Source organism: Schistocerca piceifrons, chromosome 5 (genome assembly GCF_021461385.2).
Source record: "Schistocerca piceifrons isolate TAMUIC-IGC-003096 chromosome 5, iqSchPice1.1, whole genome shotgun sequence".
NCBI lineage: Eukaryota > Metazoa > Arthropoda > Insecta > Orthoptera > Acrididae > Schistocerca > Schistocerca piceifrons.
The window spans coordinates 17567429-17589075 of NC_060142.1; the positions used below are offsets into that span (position 1 = coordinate 17567429).

Genomic DNA, 21647 nt, shown 5'->3' on the forward strand with positions numbered 1-21647 from the left:
GGCCCGTCAAAACCGAAATTGGACTGCTGATGACTGGAAGCATGTTGCCTGGTCGGACGAGTTCCGTTCAAATTGTATCGAGTGGATGGACGTGTACCGGTGTGGAGACAACGTCATGAATCCATGGACACTGCATGTCAGCGGGAGACTCTTCAAGCTGGTGGAGGCTCTGTAATGGTGTGGGATGTATGCAGTTGGAGTGATATGGGAACCCTGATACGTCTAGATACGTCTCTGACAGGTGAAACGTACTTAAACATCCTGTCTGATCACCTGCATGCATTCATGTCCATTGTGCATTTCGACGGCAATTCCAGAATGAAAATGCGACACCCCAAACGTCGAGAATTGCTACAGAGTGGCAGGGAATTTTGGATTAGGATTAAGAAATGAAAGAGGGGATAAACTCGTAGAATTCTGCCAAAGAAATAAACTTTGCATTACAAATACCTTCTTTAATCATCATCCAAGAAGAAGATATACCTGGAAAATGCCTGGTGACATTAACAGATACCAAATTGACTTCATATTAGTGAAGCAAAGATTTAAAAACCAAGTTAAGGACAGCAGATCATATCCAGGCTGTGATGTGGAAAGTGACCACATACTCGTTATGATGACGACTGAACTAAAATTCAAGAACATTAAAAGAAGAAGTACATGTAAATGGGATTTGACAAACCTGAAAAACGAAAATACACTGAAGCACTATCAACTAGAAACAGACAAGAAAACAAATACAGAGGGCTGCAATGACATCCAAAGCAGCTGGGAAAAAATAAAAACTGGTATTTTAGAAGCAGCAGAAGAAGTAATAGGAAAAGAAAGGACAGAGAAAAGGAAGGAATGGATCACTAATGACCTACTAAATATGATGGAAGAAAGAAGGAAATTAAAAAATTCTGTGAAGAAGGAATACCAAGAGAAATACAAGAGACTGAAAAACAGAATCAAGAGAGAGGCAAAACAAGCAAGAGAAAAATACCTTGATGATCTCTGTATTTCAGTTGAGGACAACATGAGCAAGGGAAATATCGACAATGTGTGAGACATTGCTTTGGAGACAGAAGAAACAAGTGTAAGGCTGTGATGGATGAAAATGGCAATATGTTGGATGACGATGATGAAGTTGCAAGAAGATGGAAACAACATATAGGAAAACTGTACAGCGGACCAGACCTGTCTGAAAACATCTTGGAAGAAGAAACAGAAGTAGATGCACACAACATAGGCGAACCTATATTAAAGGTAGAGTTTGAACTAGCTCTGAAAAAATTGAAAAACAACAAATCGCCTGGTATAGACAATATGCCAGCCGAATTTCTGAAATCTGGAGGAGCAAAACTGAATCAGGAGTTGTATAATCTTGTTTTCAACATGTACGAGCAGGGTAGAATTCCTACAGACTTTGAGAAAAACATTATGATCCCAATTCCAAAGAAGGCAAATGCTACAAGATGTGAAAATTATAGGACACTCAGCCTAGTTACTCACGCCTCTAAAATATTAACCTCAATTATCCTAAAACGCATGGAACAAAAAGTCGAAGCTACACTCTCCGAAGACCAGTTTTGACTCCGGAAAGATAGAGGAACCAGAGAAGCAATATTTGCTCTAAAACTAATAATAGAGAAACGACTAGATAAGAACCTGAAAACATACATAGCTTTCGTAGATGTAGAGAAAGCCTTTGGTAATGTTAAATGGGATAAGATGTTTGAGGTGCTCAAAAAAGTAGGAATAGACCATAAAAATAGAAAAATGATATGGAACCTGTACAAAAACGAGACAGCAGTCATCCGTGGACGGACAAAACAAGAAGAGGTGCAGATACGGAAAGGTGTCCGACAAGGTTGCGCACTATCCCCTGTTATCTTTAACGTGTACATTGAAGAGGCGCTGAAAAAAGTAAGGGAAAATTCACAGACAGGTGTAGTAATTCATGGCCAACGAATAGATATGATAAGATATGCCGATGATATAGCTTTCCTGGCTGAAAGTGAAGAAGATCTTGTAGTCCTACTGAATAGAATGGATAAAGTTATGGGTGAAGGATATAATATGAGAATTAATAAAGCAAAAACAAAAGTAATGGCATGCGACAAAGAAGATCAAGTGAAAGTCCAAGTACATGTAGGCAATGAACTGCTTGAACAAGTTGATAAATTTACTTATCTGGGCAGTAATATTACCAGGGATGGAAGGAGCAGCCGGCCTAAGTGGCCGTGCGGTTAAAGGCGCTGCAGTCTGGAACCACAAGACCGCTACGGTTGCAGGTTCGAGTCCTGCCTCGGGCATGGATGTTTGTGATATCCTTAGGTTAGTTAGGTTTAACTAGTTCTAAGTTCTAGGGGACTAATGACCTCAGCAGTTGAGTCCCATAGTGCTCAGAGCCATTTGAACCATGGAAGGAGCAAGGCAGAAGTGAGAAGTAGAATAGCTCAAGCAAAGGCTGCTTTTAACAAGAAGAAAAACATATTAACATCTAAGAGCATCAGCCTTGAAACCAGGAAAAGATTTTTGAAATCATATGTGTGGAGTGTGGCATGCTATGGGTGTGAAACATGGACTCTCGGGACAGAGGAACAGGAGAAGGTCAATTCTTTTGAAATGTGGTGCTATAGACGCATGCTCAAAATAAAATGGATCGACAAGGTCACAAACGAAGTGGTTCTGGAAAGAGCAGGTGAGAAGAGAAGCTTCTGGAGTTTCATTGTTAAAAGAAGAGTGCAATTTACAGGCCATCTATTAAGACATAAAGGACTCCTGAACACAATCTTAGAGGGATATGTCGAGGGAAAAAGACCAAGAAGAAGACCACGACTGAGGTACATGGATCAAATCGTGAAACATGTGAGATGTAACACCTATAAAGAAATGAAGAGAAAAGCTGAAAGACGCACAGAATGGAGACAAGCTGCCATTGTAGCTGTTGCAAACCAATCCTTGGATTGACCACTACAGAAGAAGAAGGCGCTAGAAACACTCTTCTGAGTTCTGCTGTTCAGAAGACATTTCCAACGCCTCATATGGATTTATGGATAGTCCTGCAGGATTCATGGTGTGAATTCCGTACAGCACTACTTCAGATATTATTTGAGTCCATGCCACGTCGTATTGCGGTACTTCTGCTCGTTCGTGGGGGCTCTACACGATATTCGGCAGGTGTATCAGTTTATCAGTTTCTTTGGCTCTTCAGTGTATATTCATAATGTATTTTAACCAGAAATGCTCAATATTAGTGCGGAAATCACGTGACAACACAAACAAAGCAGAGTACCGACAATTTGTGAACGACACATGTTCCTTGTTGTTGACGACTTAGCTTCTTTTTAAATTTTATCTTAGGTCTGTACTCATCACAGTTCAAACTTTTCAGTGCTTTGGAAGGATAGCTTTAAAAGACACATCAGTATTCACCTGCTGGTTAAAACTTAAATGTGTGTTGCACATTACCACATCATTAGTTGCTAATTGTGTCTTGAGACTAGCAGATGGCCATACTTCACTGGACGCCTCAGTGAAGCAGTGGTTGGGCGGTTGGAGTTCTCCTCCACGCCGCTATGAGATCGGGGTGGTTCAGTCTATGGCAGACGATGAAGGTTCTTAAGTGTTCCGCGATAGAAGGTAAGGCGGCACACTGTCACGAGAAACTGCCTGAGTCACAGATTACCGTTATTGTGAAATGTTTTGCACAGTTTCGCGTGGTGTCGTCCGTTACACTTATAAGAGAGACGCAGTCTGCTGTTAGAGGTGTCTATGGTTTGCCGTAGCACATGCTGGATCAGAACAACATTTATTGGTCGTAGAGCACACAGTCCCCTTTGCAGGAGTGTCCTACAACTCCACAGTGGGCCCTCAACCACAGGGGAGACCGTTACTGTGCATTGACGACAGAATGACGTGTCCTCCTTAGAGCTCGATGCAAGCACGAAAGTCGACAGCGGTCGACAAATGAAGAACTTTGTAGACGCCATATTGGATTCACGTATTACGTTGTTGCCATATCATAAATTCTGTGTTACGACAGTATTCCGTTTAAAGGCGACAGCGCATTGCAGATCTGACACAGACCTGTCACTTTTGGTACGATTTTTTTATAATCAAATGACAATTAATCAAACAAAGGCAATGTTAGCCTTCAAAACAAAGCAAGGAAAATGGAAATTCTTCCAATCCGTATGTGGCATACAACAAACCAATACTAAGGAAAATGGCAGTGTTCCCTTTAGTTTGAGTTCACCGTCAGTCCGTGTTTGGACGGCGTGGAGACCAGACGCAGGCCGTGGCTGCGTGCAGCAGAGCGCCTCACCACTTCTGAGGGTCTTCTGTGCTGTAGGGAAACGTCAATATGTCTTCCTCAACGACAGAGACCTTGAAATTTAGTTTTCAATAGAGCACCGGAAGGCCTACCGCTCTCGCTGTTCGGAAATACATGACTGATGACGTCCAGTTGTTGGTGAGGAAGTGGATAAGTATTCTAGTTAACAGTGCAGTCAATAGTCTACATACAAAATACGTACATTACGAAGTACCTGAGCTAAAATTTTAATTAAAAGGAGGCAAAACGACTGACAACATAAAATTGTAAGAGAACAAAGCTGTAATGTCGCACTTTGTTTTTGCCTTTATATGCACGTAACCATCACTGTTAATCTATTACTATTGCGATTCCTGGTCCGGTTTCTGTCCAGTGACTTCTGTTATTATAGCTGTTGTGATTGCTTCTATTGCATGTTGTTTAGAGAGAAAACTGAAAATATACCAAATTATTGTAAAAGGTGTACCAATCATTTTACAAAAGTCATCATTTAAAGTCATAGTTTCAGAGATTTGAATTTATTTAAACAGAAATTACAACTGAAAATTTGTGATGTTTGACGTTAATGAGAAGTAAAAGGTGAAATTAACTGCATTCTAGAGTTAACTTTCGCAAAGATTAACAGTATCGATATCGACAATCAAGTGTTAGTAGAAAGTTTCAATACTGTAGACAGAATGACTGGTCGGACATAAACTTTGAACTAGCTAGAATATTTTGATAAATTGTTAGCGAATATTTATTGGCCTATCTAAAGAACAAAAAAGGAAAGATTGTAAACTTTGCTCACCTGTAATTAAAAATCAAAATCAGAAGTGCAGGGAAGATAACTACGTCGACCCAGCATGTTCTGAAGCGTGTGTGATAAACAGATCTAGTATCACACGCAGTGACTGTAAACTACACACATCAAAATAAAAATGTAGACTGGTAATGGCAAGGAAATCGTTTCCGAAGAAGAGAAATTTGTTAACATCGAATATAGATTTAAGTGTGAGGAAGTCGTTTCTGAAAGTATTTGTATGGGGTGTAGCCATGTATGGAAGTGAAACATGGACGATAACTAGTTTGGACAAGAAGAGAATAGAAGCTTTCGAAATGTGGTGCTACAGAAGAATGCTGAAGATAAGGTGGGTAGATCACGTAACTAATGAGGAGGTATTGAACAGGATTGGGGAGAAGGGAAGTTTGTGGCACAACTTGACTAGTAGAAGGGATCGGTTGGTAGGACATGTTTTGAGGCATCAAGGGATCACAAATTTAGCATTGGAGGGCAGCGTGGATAGTAAAAATCGTAGAAGGAGACCAAGAGATCAATACACTAAGCAGATTCAGAAGGATGTAGGTTGCAGTAGGTACTGGGAGATGAAGAAGCTTGCACAGGATAGAGTAGCATGGAGAGCTGCATCAAACCAGTCTCGGGACTGAACACCACAACAACAACATCAAAATAAGTTTTGCATCACCCCGGTTCCCAGAACTCCTGTAGACAGACATTGACTGCGGATGTTGTATCACGGACACAGTCCCTTTGACTGTTCAGAGACGTCACCAAACCCTTCCAAACATGTAAACAACCATGCATGAGCAGCGGCTATTAGACGGAGGGGGTCCGACAGCCGATCAGATCCAGTCATTCCACCAGGAAGGAGGTACACGGCTCGTGTTGTCTGTAGTTCAACCGTACCTAGACGGTCAATACCGTGGTTCGATCGCGTCCGCATCGTTACTTTGTGCCAGGAACGGCTCTCAACAAGGGAGGTGTCCAGGCGTGTCGAAGTGAACCACACCAACGTTGTTCGGACATGGAGGAGATACAGGGAGACAGGAACTGTCGATGACATACCTCGCTAGGCCGCCCAAGAACTACTTCTGCAGTGGATGACCGCTACCTACGGATTATGGCTCGGAGGAACCCTGACAGCAACGCCACCATATTGAATAATGTTTTCCGCGAAGCCACAGGACGTCGTGTCACGACTCAAACAGTGCACAATAGGCTGCATGATGCGCAACTTCACTCCCGACGTTAATGATGCGGTCCATCTTTGCAACCACAACACCATGCAGCGCGATACAGATGGGCCCAACAACATGCCGAATGGACCGCTCAGGTTTGGCATCACGTTCTGTTCAGCGACGAGTATGCCTTCAACCAGATAATCGTCGGACACTTGTTTGGAGGCAGCCCGGTCAGGCTGTCTAGTGAGTGTAGCAGTTTTGGGGTGGCTTTATATGGGGCCGACGTACGCCGCTGGTAGTCGTAGAAGCCGTCGAAACGGCTGTACCATACGTGAATGCCGTCCTCCGACCCATAGTGCAACCATATCGGCAGCATATTGGCGGGACATTCGTCTTCATGGACGACAATTCGCGCCCCCTTCGTGCACATCTTGTCAATGACGTCCTTCAGGATAACGACATCGCTCGACTGGAGCGGCCAGCATGTTCTCCAGACATGAACCCTGTCGAACAGGTTTGGGATAGATTGAAAAGGGCTGCATATGGACGACGTGACCCACCAAACACTCTGAGGGATGTACGCCGAATCGCCGACGAGGAGTGGGACAATCTGGACCAACAGTGCCTCGATGAACTTGTGGAGAGTATGCCACTACGAATACAGACATGCATCAATGCGGGAGGATATGCTATTGGGTATTAGAGGTATCGGATTGTACAGCAATCTGGACTGCCACCTCTTAAGGTCTCGCTGAGTGGTGCTACAACATGTAATGTGTTGATTTCATAAGTAATGAAAAGCTCGAAAATGATTTTTGTGTTGATCTCTGCTCCAATTTTCTGTACAGTTGTCGGAACTCTGGGAACCGAGGTGATGAAAACCTTTTTCTGATGTGTGTATAGAAATCAGATTTAAACGAGCTGTGTCTGTTTAAAGCGAGGTGTTGGTTCTTAATATGTGTTCTTATAAGTTAACAGAGTATAATAACTGAATTGAAGCTTCGTCGCCCTGTAATTCATGTAAAACAAAATAATTGCTAGTACACTCCGGCAACACTACGTACGGTTTAGGTCGAGAGCTGTACACACGACGACGCCACAGCCGAAGAGAACCACAAATTAAAATGTCTACGATCAGGAGAAGACCACGATAACCCAGCACCAGCTTCAACACCCGATAGTTTGAAGTATCAGAAAATTATGGGTGTTATGGCAAGTTCAACTGCGATCGAACTGCTAAAGTAAAACTACGAAAGCACACATCCCTTTATGTGACTGTACGCGGTCTTGGGCGTATGTCGTGTATGACAAGTAACCTCGCTCATGCTCCATATGCAATTCAACTGGATATCTGGGGGAGAATTGTGGCCGTAGATGCCCTGCATGGTAGCCAATTGAAAAACGTGAGCCATGAGTAGTAGCATACGCAGCTGTACTGTTAGGCCGGATTGACTCAAGTATGGGTACAACAGGGCCTGGAAGAAATGTGGATGAGGAATTCTCAGATTCCGTCCCCTAATGGAGAACAGTGAAACTGACAATAAAAGTAAACCAAACGACGATGATTCTATCTGCATGACTAATGGCACACTTAACTAGGAACATCAAAATGTTTCTATGGAAGAGTTAGAGCATAAGGAGAAAGTAGCAAGAGTTAGTGAGAGGTAATAGAAATGAGTGAGTCATTGCAAACAATAAAAGTTGGTCAAGCGACTAGTGCCCTATCAGTGACACGGGCAAGTCACAAAAGGAAGATAAAAGGAGTGACCGGTGACATTACTCCCTTTTTTCCTGAAAACTCTTACTTACTGTCTAAGAAACTCTCATAATGGACTGATACTAGGAGGTGACTTTAACTGTGCACTTCGTGTCACGGATATGAAGATTGACCTTTCCGATGCGTGGGCCACAGCGAGATGTAACAAATGTTGTCAGTGCAAAAGATAAGTCGAAAACCCTAACACCCAGAAGACCCGTTACGATCGCGTAAGTTAAATTAAGGCATTCCGACTGGACAGGTTTTATGTTTCGGAATATATCAACATAGACGGACGCGAAGTTATACCACTCAGCATGACCGATCACCACGCAGTTTGTACTGAAGTCGGAGAATCCCCGAGACCTGTTCCGCGTGACAAGAGCCACTGGAAACCAAACAATAGTTTCCTTGATGACAAACATGGTCGAGAAAACTTCACCGTTGATCTGACTAACTGGGAAATAAAGAACGATGTTATAGAAATCACAGTGAATAGTGTAAGGAGACAGCTGAACTACTTCTTTTTAAAAATGTTCTCCATCAGGTATACAGACAAGGACAACAGAACGTGGAACTTTGTTACAGCTACTTACCTGAGATTTATTACATTGGCCGGAGGAGTCACTTATCATTTACAGTTTCCTTCCTTTATAGCCTATTCATCACTGGCACTACTATAGCTATCAAATCCAGCTCATCGAGAATGCATCAATTTTACATTTTATTTACTGTTAAATTTTTTTCGGATTAAGGAGACGTCATTTCTCAAAAAAAAAAAATTGTTGAAATGTGTGTGCAATCTTATTGGACTTAACTGATAAGGTCGTCAGTCCCTAAACTTACACACTATTTAACCTAAATAACACACACACACCCATGCCCGAGGGAGGACTCGAAACTCCGCCGGGACCATTCGCACAGTCCATGACTGCAGCGCCTAAGACCGCTCGGCTAATCCCGCGCGGCGGTCGTTTGCCCTGGTGGAAGATAAAATCGCATGATTTATGCGCTTACGAAGAAGTAATCCTTGTCTTAAAAAATTATGATGGCACAGTATTAACGGAGTATAACTTTTTCTTTTTTTTTTTTTTTTTTAGTATAGCAGACGTGGTCGCCATTGGAGGCATAACTGGAGAGCAAAACGACGGGCTAGGAGGAGAGGTTTGGTCCAAATAAAAAAATGAAAAGCTAGCATAGTGAGTAGATACACGGAACGATGAAGGAGAATGAAGTAGGTTCGGTTCCTGGTGTGTTGTGATATTTTTCTTCTTCGCATTTTGTCGCGTATCCCAATATGAAGTGACGAAATACGTCAGTACATTCAACTTGTAACTAGGACCCGTCCAGGGAAGACGGAGAAAGCGATGGTGCAATCGGTTATTCAAACAGCGACAGGGCGTCGACGGCGGTGCACATGGAGACAGTACGGTCAGCCAGCGCGAGACCCAGGTCCCGTACATCAGCGCGTCACAGTGACGTAAGTGCCTCACGAGTTGCCCAAATACGTCAATGTACACGACCTTGCCGGCGATGTGAGTCAGAGGGAATGTTCCAGCAACTTGCTGAGCGCTATAAGGAGGGGACTCACACCTGACGAAAGGACATCACAGTAGGCAGCCGTCTGGGCCGCTGCCCTCGTGACTTGCGGCGTCAGGCTGTGGTCTTACGATATTCAGATCCGTGTCGGGAACGAGACGGTACTGAGAAGATAGTCACAGGACCGCGAGATAGGAAGCAGCTGACTCTTACAGCTGAGAGAGCAGCATGCAGTAGTGTCGTGCACTGAACACGTGAGTGAACGCCAGAAGAACCAGAAGTGAACTGTCATTGAACTTTGCTATCCGGAGTTTAATTCAACCTGAGATTCCGTGGGATTTACGCAGAGTTCTCTGTCTCTGAACACCACCTTAGCTTATAGGTTCTTTAAAGGGTGGAGACCAACCAGCTGCCCACGTAAAACTCGCCATAGATCGAGGTAAGCCCTTGTAATTAAAACGTGTCCCTCTCGGGACACAACACTTTGTGGCAAGCTATAGGAATTTCTTCTGAATTTAATAACAGTATGTACTGCTACATGGACATAACAGCGCCCTCTGTCACGAAAGAGTTTCTTCGCTTCTGTGACACCAGTCTAATTAAAAGAACACAGTTAAATTTCCGCGAGTGAAACGAGCAGCAATTATATTAATATTATAGCTTGTCAGAATTTTTTTTAAATTTTGCAATTTCAGAGGGTGTAACTGGGGAGGAACCTAAGATTATGCATTAAAATGCTTGCTGTACTGTTGCTTTTTAGAAATAATACCACGGGCATTTATCCGAATCTCGATGTGACATATGACCACGAAGCTCGATAGCAGGCGAGAAATTTGCACCGGTTTTCTGACGTCGCTGAGCACCAAAAGTCGAGTAGAGCGGACGTCTCCCTTAAAATTCACAACAACGTTATTTTTAGCACGAAATTAAAAATCCGACGATTACACATATGACTTGTGCCCTCTGCGGCGGCCCTTTACGTATACTCACAAATAGATGAGTCATGCATCATGCGATGGGTTTATTTTGTCTAAGTTAACATGTCCGGCATTGTCACTCCAACTTCAAGTTTGTGCAGTGAATTTTCTCACTTTGGGAGATGGTTCATCTTGCTAAAAGTACTGGTGTTGCCCGCTTTGATACAGAACATCTTCGTCTGTAGCTGGAAATAACTATCAGAGAGACACGATGGCCGATAGTCGTTTAGAGGTGGAAGAATAACTCCAAATGTGTCGTGAATCACTGCAGCCCAGACATTTAGGCCGGTCTTGGATGTTACAAACAACCATAGCTCTAAGATTTTGTTGAATTCATGCAGTGTTGTTGAAAAGAATCCAATTAAATGAGAGCAAGGGTCAATGACAATTAATTGATAGCCTTGACGATTTAATACAGCACATTTGCTACAAGCAGAAATAGAATTTGGCAGAAATACGGAGAACGCAGTTTGTAAGAATGAGGATTACTATCGTGGGCCGTTCTCGATTTACCAGTGCGAATAGCAGTAAGATATTAAAAGCACTTGTTGGCGACTCTTTCTACTTCGTTGCAATGAAAATAACTTCCGGCATAAGAGTTTCGTATGTCGATAACGTAATAAAGGGCGGCTTCCACGAATCCCCTATCTGTCACCGTGCGCGAATATTTGTTATCATATTTTCACTGAACGAGAAACTCTATATAGTTCCTACTAGAAGGTTGAGGGTATATGTTTGCAAGAATCACTTCTCTTAGTCTTCACATGAACAAATTAGTTCTCCGGGAGGTTAGGCAAAGACCACCCGCTAAAACAACTATTAAAAAAAATCGTTGGGCCTATTAACTGTACGAGCTGGATTACATAGTTGGAGCGCAGCATGACCACAGAAAGGAGTGACACAGTTAAGGATGAAGAGCGCATCTTTATATGAACGTAATGGCAAAGGCAAACGACTGTCTGGTAATATTGCATGCTTAGTTTACTTATCTGGAGCCATCTTACTCACGACGCTGTATGTGGATGGCGCTTTTCGGCCAGTGCAGGTGTTTACAGGAATCTGATTGCAGCTGCCTCTTCAGGATGTAGAGCCTTCGATCCCATGTTCGAAGTTACACAGTACTCCAATGAGGCAGCTGCTACTCACCTTCATATACGAGTTATTCACACAACTTCTATGGACCAATAAAGCGATACAGTTGCGCCTTCTCTGCTGTTCTTCGGCAGTTACTTACACGACCTCAGTTTCCACCACATCTAATCTACCACTGTTGACTCGCATGTTTGTAGGGAAGCGCATTTATTTTTTCGTTTTAGCAACATATGTCGTCTTCTGGTCTCGGGATATACGGTTACCATAGACTTCATTATATGACAAATGACTTTGAAGCATGTGTTTAATAATATTTGCATCTTAACACTCTCATTTGTCGGAAACATTCTTCTGACTCTGGACTGTGTAGCTTGCATTATTGATATAACTTCTTAGCAAAATCCATTTCATTTTCATTTCTGACAGTAAAAGGTGTTTTCGTTTCCTCAGTTATTTCCTTTCGTTTCGCTTGTGCCACGCGTTATTTAAATCACGAAGCAGTATGTCACATATATACGAGAATAATTTAGGCTAAACCCATGTGCGGTAGGCAGCTTTATATGTGTCAGCACAGGTGAAATATGTGATCTGAAGCGGATTCGCTGCGTCTACAAAGATTTACTGACGAGATTCTGGGTGCCGAGCCAGTAAAAACTGGCTGAGGCAGGTTTAATCGAGTACGTTAATCGATTTAGACGGTTTCATCAGACTGTGGCTATCTCTTCTACAGCCGCAGCAGTGGTACGCATAGCTGGGGCTAAAGGCGAAACTGATCGAGACGGGATCAGAGGGGGGGGGGGGGGGGGGGGAGATTGTATTGAGTTCCTGACTCCGTCGCAGCCACTGCTGGAAACTTGAGCCGGGCGCGACTCGCCGTGTGTGTGGACTTGCAGGGGTCACGTGACTCTGCGGAAAGTTGCCTGGAGCGGCCGCAGCCCCGAGCTCCTTTGCGAAATGCATTCACCGCTCCCCCAAGTTAGGCTCCATTTCATCGCCACTTTCCGACCCAGCAGGCCGTGTTCGGTGGTCGCTTTGCGTGTCAGGCTCCGTGTATCTCCAGTCTCCGTTACTTGTACCAACCACTGAACAGCGGCTGTGCAGTGTTTGTGTTCGGGGGTATTCGTAGAAAAATCTTGATGGACTCTTTCGTTATTGCTTTGTTGAACTATTGCATATTGATTGATCAAAAATACTGCTTGCAAAATATTTATTTTTCTCATTACCATACTAACAGTGTCTAAGTTTATCGTCGCCCAGCAACTAGTCACTTCCGCAGAAGGCCTCGTTGTTTCACATGACATCCCTCATCCTGTCAAATGCCAGATCCAATCCTAGTTTCTCGAGATCATGTCGCCACCATAAGTAACTATCTAGGGGGTGAGGGTGAACGGTAGCCATCGTCCTACCTAGCACCAACGTTGGAGGTTAAATCCCACACCTCCTTGATTTACGACATAACGTGGAGCCGTTGGACACTGATAGAGTCTGGCGCATCAAATGAAGTCATCGAGCTCGCCGGTCTACGATGCGCTGAGTGAGATATTCCGTGATACTACCCTTCCTCCTCAACAACAGAAATACATCACCTGTTCTTGTTCCTCGCAGTCACGTCCAGTTGACCACCCAGCAGTTGAAGCAACACTGACGATTCGCAGTGCCGCAGTGTCCAACGAGTGCTACTCAAAGAAATCGCTGAAATCCTAAAATGCACGTCAGTCAGCCAACTCATTGGATCATGAAACTCGAAATACATTGACTGAAAGCGTGTTGGTCCACATTTCGAATGAAATACAAGACCGGCAACCCGTGTCAGGAATTCGACAAGCCCTCGGCAGAGTTCTGGGGGTCTGCAGCATCAGACGTTCGTGCACAGGTCACGCAATTCCCCCGAATTACGTCCCGCTGATTTATGAGGGAGGACCTAGAGCCAGACAGTACCCCAAACGTGTTCCATCGGCTTCAGAAGAGGCAAACTTTGTATCAAGACATAAGATGTTTACTACCATGCTCCTCAACACACTGCAGCTAGTTTTCTCGTGACACGATCAATTCTGCAGCTGGGGTAGGCCATCGCCGACGTGAAGGACATCGGGCATGAGGGGATTAAGATGGTGAGTATTAATATGCACGTAATCAATATTTATCGCTATGTCTTCGATTGCTTCCTTAGGTCCCATGGAAACACAGTTGAAGGTCTTCCATTACACAATAATCCTCCAGCGGCCTGTGTCTTGGTACGGTGCATACATTGAGCAGTCATTCGCCTGGCTGACGGCGTCTTCGGATACGACCATCGACATAATGTAGCAATAAATTTGATTCGTCCAACCAGGCGATACGATGTCGTCGGGTCAACAGGCGAAAACGTAGAGATCGTCTGTTGCGGAACCACATGTTCAGCAACGTGCGCTGAACGGTGTGTTCCGATACTGTTGTGCTTCCAGCACTGTTCCGCTCTGTCAGCAGCTTTGCGGCAGCTCGCAGCTTAATACGCTTCAGAGCGTGGTCAATCCTCCGACTTCCACGCTATGTGATGAGACGTGGACATCAGTCACGTGATTTCGTATTCAGCCAGTTCCCACAAACTGTTTCGACAGCAGCACGCGAGCAGGAGACGAAATTAGTCGTTTCCGAGATGCTCGTTTCCAGGTGACGGGTGATGTCAGTCTGACCTTTGCGGAAGTCGCTTGTTGTCACTGTATTTACCCATTTGTGCCTCCTGTCATCTCTGGAAGGACTCTTCACTTGTTTTCTCTACGCACATACACCGTTGTCACCGTGTCAGGTATTGTTTTGGCGCGTTAGTGTAAGTACAGCAGAATAACTGTCAACAACTTTTGAATATACGCTTATTGTATTCGAAAAGTATGTAGCAACGTACACCGATGAGCGGAAACATCGTGATAACCTGATTAGTAACACGTTTGTCCGTCTTGGAACGAAATACATGACTGGTTCTGTGTACCACGGGTCGGACAGTTAGTTGGTAGGTTTGTGGACGTGTGTGGCATTAGATGCATACCAACATGTCATGTAACTCGGGTAAATGACGCGACACTGATTTTCGTACGCGTTGCTGGCCCCAGATAGCGACTCTGATCGGATCCATGGGATTTACATCAGGCGAATCTGGCCGCCGAGCCCAACGTGAGTTCGCTTCAATGCTCCTCAGACCACTGTAGCACGATTCTGCCTGCGACACACGGACACTTATACTGCCGAAAGATGGCATCGCAACGCTAAAGAGATCAAGCATGAAGAGATGCAGGTGGTTCGCTCCAGTAAGCGGCTCCTTGATTACTATCACAGGCCCCATGAAAGCGCAGGAAAATGTCTCCCACTGCATAAGACTGCTCCCACCAGCCTGCGACTGTGGCGAGCCACACGTTTCGAGTCGCCGTTAACCTCGATGACAGCGTTTGTGCAGACTACCTCCGCCCTAGTTCGGTAAAAATGTATTTCACCCAAAGAGCCGACACGTTTCCATTGATCGACGGTTAAATCCTGATGGCCCAAAGCCCGCTGCAATCGTATTTGATGATATTGCGTCAACATTTGACCACGTAGGGGTGGTCGGCTCCGGAGCTCCCCGTTCAACTATCTATGACAAATGGTGTGCTTCAAAACACTTCTGCTTGCCCCATCATTGTGCTCTTTCCACAGTTCTGCCAGCGATCACCATCTAGCCTACTTTACAGAGGAAACAAGCCTCCAAACTCCACTTTCTGTAGAGAGTCTTGGACATCCAACACTTAGCACCTAGCAGCAGTTTTACTGTCCCTCTACCTCTCTCCGTCGATGCCTATGGTAGTACGTTAAAACCTGTTCTGGAGCACTTTTGTTATCAAATTAAATAGATTGCTTAGTTAAATACCCCACCCCATGATGACGACTTGGCGCCTTCCCAACCACCCCACTGGGAAAGCCCTGCTCTGCCACACGCCACTCCACGCCTCGCCCCCAGAAAAACGGCAGAAAATTAAAAGTTTTGCAGGAAAATAAGGCAGTTAGGCTACCTCTGCTAACGGAACTCCCTCCTCACTACAATAACGTCACCCATCCCCACCACTGCCCACTCCTGGAAATGGGGGAAAAACCACACACTCAATGTTGGACTGTTGGACAGAGAGGACGTCACGATAGCACATTGCATTAAACAAATTAAGGCATTGGTCTGTTGTATACTGAATTTTCAATGATATTGTTTATTTAAGCAGTCTACATGAATTAAGTCAGTGCGGAATATTATTTATTCAAACAATTTGCAGGGATGGATTTCACGCAGTTTATTTATTTCTAATATCACAATCCAGCTGTAAAATGACGATGTTACCAAACTGGTGTTACCTTGCTGAAAAAAATTCACAACACCAGTCGAAACTATTAACAGACAGTCTCAAACTCTTCTTAGAGCACTCCCTTCACTTACAACCCCAAATAAATAAGTAAGTATCTATGTAACTCTAAGTAGAACACAAACACTTTTTCGAGTTTTAGCTCCTTTTTTTGAAGGCAATGTCAGGTAGAGAAAAATTTCTATGTTCCACTGCTGCTCTGGTGTTCTTCACTGCTCAAACGTTGAGTGGGCTTAGTTTATATTTACTTTTGGTGTCAGCGACGTTAAGGCTCTAATTTTTTATATTCCTCTTTTTAGCACACTGGTATCTAAACGCAGATGGGAAAAAATCAATTACACATCTAAAAGCTCATGACATATTTCGAAACCCACATCAGACCGTGAAAAAAAATAGAACACGCACCTGCAGCAGATTGGATGTCTAAAGGATTCTCCTAGAATTCGAAGCACTGTCCAACAGAGGAGACAAATGGACAGACTTCTCGGCGGATTTTCGGTGTCCTACAGCTGCTGGTACAGAGATGCTGTAAAGCCACAGTGGCAGCTGCCGGGCAGCATTCCCCCTGCCCGAGCTAGAAGAGACTGGTGTGCCTGGACTTGTCTGTGAACAGTCAACCAAGGAAGACATCGCGTGACTCTCTGATGTCACGGAACTCTCCGTAGATACCTCGTCCTGCCAGTGTCCTTATCAAACGAGGCTGTAGAGACACCTATGCCTCCCACAAAGGAAAATTTGGGACTCTCTGATGTCATGGATCTTCTCGTGAATGAAACATTCTGATTTGTTGCTACTAAATTCACTCTCCAAATTGCTGTTGCTGCTGTGACAGCACTGTCCGTCATTTTCTGCAGATGGACAAAGTACAAGACTTTCAATGGAAAATAATTTTTCGCGCATCAAGAAACACACAGCAGTCATATTGCACTGATAGGTAAAAAGGGCAAAAATGGTTCACAGATCATGAAACACGGAAGCTAACCTCAAAAACAGTTCATCAATTACACTGCTCTGCTACTGTCGATCAAACCTCAAATTTTTCGATGTGAAACCGATCTCCAGGCATATTATATCACCATAAGCGATTGTACCACCGTACTATATCGTTGTCATAAGCGCAATTAGTATCCCACACCATACTAAATCATCATTTCTGCTTCCTGCATATAACTATCGACCACCAGACACTCACACATATACCGCAAAGCCATACAGATCCAGGTGACATAAGCACATACACCGTATATAGTCACAGCACTATATATTCCCCATGAGGTCGGTTAGTCATCCCCTGCAGCCAACGGTCGCGAGCGATCTGTCCCCCCCCCCCCCCCCCCCCCCCCCTCACCTTCCACCACCCAACACACACACAGACGCGCGGCCTGTTTCGGGTTCAGAGCTCCCTCTGTGGACAATGGCCATTCTCTGGACAGGTGTACAAAGGTTGGGGTGGTTACCCCAATATAGTGGCGTCCAATACCAGTGTGTTTCCTGTCTGGCCTTCGTTCTGCCGCAGTCTCTGCAACGAGTTGAGACCATCTCCAGTCTAGGATTGGCTCAAATGGCTCTGAGCACTATGCGACTTAACTTCTGAGGTCATCAGTCGCCTAGAATTTAGAACTAATTAAACCTAACCAACCTAAGGACATCACACACATCTATGCCCGAGGCAGGATTCGAACCTGCGACCTTAGCGGTCGCTCGGTTCCAGACTGTAGCGCCTAGAATCGCACGGCCACTCCGGCCTGCAGACTCTAGGATTGAAAGAATATTTACTTTCTGGGCTCTGTTGATGAAAAACACTTTCTCAATCGTGAATTAATTTACCAGACCTAAACCCAACATCAGCTGCAGTACAAGATTTCACACACCAAAAGAATGGCGATATTTTTTACACTTTTATGCTGAAATCGTCGAGTAACCTTCGAAAATTTCTAGAACTTTATGTATTTTGACACGTTTTTGCCAGACTATCATACCGTTTATCTGACTGTTCTCGATACCAACCACATAGCAGTATGCTGCTGATCGCTTGCACATTATAATTCTGAAGATAATGAGTCGAAATTGTATCTCTATAGAGCCACAACATTGGCGAGATCATTATTTGGAACGTTCTGGAAACCACTGAGTAACTAGAAACTTATCTCATCCGTGAAGATTCTTGCATGAAAACTCGAAAGTAGACGAAACTTGTAATTCCATCCACGCTTTTTAACGAATACCAGTGTCAATGGTACATATGTCTCTAGATTATCCTAGTACTTCACAAATTCTACTAAGGTTTTAACACTTATAGTCCTGTGAGTTTCTCGTGTCTAGAGAACAAGCAAATGACTCTTCCACTTGTTTTTCACCATCTAGATGCAAAAAACACTTCACAGTCGAAGTTCTCTCAACCGAATAAAGAGGCGAAATGTGGAGAACGGCTGTCTAAGCCGACAACCTGGCCGTTACAGTGGGGAGGGTGGGGAGGGGAGGGGAGGGGGGGGCGGGGGATAATTGTCCAGTGCAAACATTCGCCACATTCAATATGCCCAAATTTCCATACAAAAACCGGAGCATACTCACAACACATGCTATTGCAAAGGCTTCCCAGCACATACTGAGTACTACTTCGGTATTCACCCACCCCGAGGGCAACACCGCTAGGTCAGCTGCACACTCGCACATCATTTGTTCAGTGTGGAAGCCCCAGCAGGGCTCATGTTTTGAGCCAGAAATGTCCATTCGTTCGAGTCAACGGCTACCTCCACCATGCTAACGCACGCCAGGTGCAGTCGTCCTAGGAAAGCAGTTACATGTTTATCAGTGTAATTATAATTAAATTTTACGATCGTAGCACCAATCTGGTGACATTCGATGGTGAGGGAAGTACCGGAAATACCTCCTCCAGATTACTGTGGCTCTGGAAAAACCAATTCTCCACGTAAGTCTCTTCTTAATGACTAGACATAATATTCCATGTAAAACTTTTCACACCCCTTATGGCTATCTACGCAGTTTAATCGCAATTTCTTACATCAAATCGAAGCCTCCTTTACGAATAAACATAATCATTTACTTTGCCCATCTTGGAACAATGACCACCGTAACGTTACGTTCTAAGAGCTTAACATTCCTCACAAGCAGCGTGATTATCATTTATAGTTGTATAGCGCTCCAAAAATTACGGTACTCACTAAAGCTGGGTGTCGTTTTACACGGCGTACCATAGCTTCCCAGTGGCAAAACATTCTGCTACGTCGTCGTTGCCATATGTTAATCGAGGAATAAGGGGCATAGTTACAAATAAAACGGTCTCGTGTGTTTTATTTATGTTAATTACGCTCTTGTACGACATCCAGAGTTTTCCAGAGCAGGGAGAACTGATACCCCCAGTCAAGTCACAGACTCCTGCTAATTCTCTCAAAATACCATCACATTCTGACAGCAGTGTTCCGTAGTTAGAATACTGTCTTGGCCTCCATGTGCCACTGACTAGTTAGACAGCTTGCACAACGAGAAAAATAGTACACTGACTTACAGGAGGATATTTACACCCATGCAGAGTATACGTGGACTGCACAAAGAAATTCAGAAACATAACAGCTACAATTCACCGATACCGAACGACGTCGTATAAATATCTCCACGTACACATACAAATCTCCTTTGTCGTTTTCCTGTGATTACCACGCTAGAAATACGACAGCGTAATGGTGCCAAAGTCTTTGTTGACAGCACAGTCCCTCCCTCCCTTCCCTCCCTCCCCCCCCCCTCTCTCTCTCTCTCTCTCTTCCTCGCTCTCTCTCTGTCTCTCGCTCCTTGTTATTCCTGTAACATTCAATGGAGACAACGACGAGCTATAAAACACTGCTAATGTCACTTGCAAGAGAACAATAACTTATGACATCATCTATCTCTTCCAATGTATTGAAAACAAATTAAGTCTATTGTTATTGATGTGACAAGTCGTCGAGAGTAATGGTTTTGACCTCGATTAATTGAGTAAAATGTGTTGACATTCCAGAAAACTACGAAAATTGATGGCAAATACGTAAAACTGATGAAAATACTACTAAAATGTGGACGTGTATGGGCACTTACATGCTAACTTGTGTGTATCAAAATCATTCCAATCCTCGACCAGTGGGATTGGCAACTGATGCTCCATACTATCTGTGTTCATTGGGTTCAAGTCCTGTCGAATAATCCTTGTTCCACATGTGGCTCTGCATTACAAGTCATAAAAATGAAAGGATTTAGTGTCCAAAGATTTGGCGATCAGGGTGACTACCACCTAGGATGCTGAAACAGCGATGACGTTCCTGGGTGCAATATGCTCTGGGTCTCTGCAAAAGTAGAACACTGAGAGATTGGTTACCCATCACTGTGTAAGATGAGACTAAATGCATAACTGTTTGGAAACGCTAAGCAATGCCTCAGAGTCTTCCAATTTAAATATACTGAGATGTCTTCCACATTTTTGTCACTAAGAAACTCTGCCATGTTCAGCTTTCTGTGGGAGTCAATGTATCAAAAATGTATTGACGTCGGTTTAATACCTGACACAGACCATAAAGTCATGGTAGAAAAACAAAACGTTTAGATATACATGCAGCTGTAGTCATACACTGCTCCGATATGTTACAGCAAAGAAAAAACAATGTATCAAACTGCTTATGAAATGACAACAGAGGAACTCTCTATTGTGATTGATAATCTGTGGGATTTAGTCTTCCTTCAGTACAGGCGATAAAACTTTACACATATCAGTGGATGAAACTTTGATCACCGGCCACCTATTCCAGTTGACCAATATGTGTATATTTAATGGGATCACTATATACAATCGATTTCAATGCCAGAAGGTATTTATTTCCGATATATCGGTAGAGAGAGACGTGGAAAAATTTTACTGAGTTCTCTACCAGGTGACATTATCCAAGTTTTTATAGTTCATAGTTCTACTCCGTTGGATGTGCAAAAATAAGGGGGAGAAAGAAAGAGAGAGAAAGAGAGTGAGAGTGAGAGAGATAGATAGAGAGAGAGAGAGAGATAGAGAGAGAGAGAGAGAGAGAGAGAGAGCGGCACTGTGCTGTCCTCGGACACCATTACACTGTCGTATTTCTTATGGGGTAATCACAGGAATAGGATAAAGGAGAATTGGACATATTCAGGGAAATATTTATAGGCTGTCAGTCGGTATCGATGTGTTGTAGGTGTAATGATCCTGATTTTCCTTGTGCAGTCCTCGTATGCTCTGATTGGTTGTGCATTTCCTCCTGTAAGTTAGTATGCTATTTTTCTCATTGTGATAACTGTCCAATTAGTTTGTGATGGATGTAGGACTAGACATCCTTCTAACTATGGAACAGTGCTGTCGTAATCTACATCTACATACATACTCCGCAATCCACCATACGGTGCGTGGCGGAGGGTACCTCGTACCACAACTAGCATCTTCTCTCCCTGTTCCACTACCAAACAGAACGAGGGAAAAATGACTGCCTATATGCCTCTCTACGAGCCCTAATCTCTCTCATCTTTGTGGTCTTTCCGCGAAATGTAAGTTGGCGGTAGTAGAATTGTACTGCAGTCAGCCTCAAATGCTGGTTCTCTAAATTTCCTCAGTAGCGATTCACTAAAAGAACGCCTCCTTT

At 43.9% G+C, this 21647-nt stretch overlaps 1 protein-coding gene across 1 annotated transcript in view; it reads right to left on the minus strand.

The window, feature by feature from the left end:
- LOC124798089 (zwei Ig domain protein zig-8-like) overlaps positions 1–21647 on the minus strand; it is a gene marked incomplete at its 5' end in the record, with an annotated part of 169720 nt that overhangs the window by 86570 nt on the left and 61503 nt on the right. The window lies entirely within an intron of this gene.